Genomic DNA, 1,931 nt, shown 5'->3' on the forward strand with positions numbered 1-1,931 from the left:
GGAGCAGCGCGGGTCCGGACGCGCTTCTGGCGCCCGGCGTTCCCGCTCGCTCCCCCCGGGGATCCCCGCGGCCGTTTCCAGCCCCAGCGCGAAGGGTGGGCAGCGGACAGCCCGGGCCGGGGGCGGGAGCGCGGCCGCGGCCGCGGCCGCGGGGACCCCGCGCCTCTGAGGGGCGCCCGAGCCCGGGCTGCCGTTGCCTTGTGGGGCCGGCACCCCTGTCCCCTGGCCCCCGCCCGCCAGGGCGGCCGGCAAGCTCGCCCTCCCGTGTTTTGTGTTTTGACAGTCACTGTTTCTGTTTTTTTTTCTTTTGGGTAGTTTATTCTTTGAGCTGTCAATGGGCTCAGCTTTATTTTTATTTTGGGAGACATCCTTTCCTTTTCCTTAGTTTATTCTTTTTCTTTTTTTTCGGCATTTTGGATCCCTAATCCTGAGTGGCAGAACTGGCCCGAGCAGAATGAGGCATTCAGTCTAGTAGTCTTGAGTGGGTGGCCGGCCAGACCCTTGGAAAGGAGGCCTTCTGTTCCCTTAATCTTGAGTGACCCTTGGAAAATGACAGGCTGAGCGGAAATTTTCAAAAGCGTCCGTTCCCTGGGTGATTCCAGAAATGCAAGGCGCGGGGTGGGCGCCCCGGTCTCGCCCCTGGGTGGCGGCCTGGTGCGCGTTAGTGTCCCGGCGTCCCCGCTGGGGCTGGGCAGTGTGCCGTTGTGGGGGGAGCGCAGCAGGCGCCGTGGGCGGGCGTCTTGGGGCGCCCTTTCGCGCGCTGGTCTTGTGGGGGGTGACGGGGCCTCCAGGGGACCCGGCGGGGAAGCCCGCGCGCTCCGCCTCTCGCGCGCGCTGGGAGCGTGTCAGTTTTTGGAAACGTCGCGGCCGGGGGCGGGGTCGGAACGGAGGGACCGCCTAGGAGTCGGTGTCGGCTCCTCGGCGGGGTTCTCCGCGGTCGAAGGTTTCGTGGTTCCCACCCGCTGCGCGCCGAACCTTTGGAGTATCGCTCATCCAGCAGTCGGAGTCCAGGTTGAGCCTGGCTCTGGCTTTTCCGGTTGGGCTGCTCCAGGGTGCGTCCGGGGGGCGGCCTGAGCCGTGGGCAGGGCGGGGACACGTCCAAGGCGACGGAAATAAAGTGGGAGAAGCTTCAAAACTCCAGCCTTTCCACCGGCTTCCCTCTCTCTGCGCCCCTGTGGCTAGCCAGTGCGTTGTTTAAAATGTAAATATTTCTCATTCTTAGCGGACACGCCGTGTAATTCACCCTGTTTGGCATGCAGTCCTATGGGTTTTGACGGATCCATGGCAGGAAGATCAGGCACTCCTCAGTGTCCGCTCTGCTGCCCTTTACCGTCAACCCACGTCTCATCCCTTGGCCACCACTGACTTCTCTATCCCTACACATTTGCCTTTTCCAGAAAGTTAGATCAGCGGACTTAGCGGCGTTTCCATTCTGGCTGCTGCCTTTCAGCAGACATCCCTGAGGTTCGCCCATGTTGGAGCGGGTATAAAAAAGTCATCCCATTTTTTTGCTGTGTCGTAGGCCAATTTTTTTGCTGATCCATTCACCTCCCAGTGGCAGGACACTGCCATGTTTCCAGTTTCGGAGGGATTAGAAGTGAAGTGGCTCTAGACACCCTCAGGCAGGTTTTTGTGTGAACTTGAGCTTCAGCTCACTTAGGGAGGTGCAGCAACAGGGCGGGGCGCGTGCCAAGTGTACGTTCAGGTTCAGCAGCGGTTAGCAGTGTTTAGCAGCGTTGGTGCTGCTTAGAAACCAGTATTTCTAAGTGCGGGACAAGTTAAGCCCAGCGTGACCCAGCGTCCAGGCATCTTATGCTGAGGGGAGGGTTCACTGGAGACACGCTCACTCGTTGTCGCGTCACCTGCTTCTATTCTGGGCGGAGCAAAGCCACAGGGATTTGGCGCCCTCGTGAGTAAGGCCTCCTGGTCGG

The sequence above is a fragment of the Pteropus medius genome, unplaced genomic scaffold (assembly GCF_902729225.1).
Source record: "Pteropus medius unplaced genomic scaffold, Ma_sr-lr_union100, whole genome shotgun sequence".
NCBI classification, from domain to species: Eukaryota; Metazoa; Chordata; class Mammalia; order Chiroptera; family Pteropodidae; genus Pteropus; species Pteropus medius.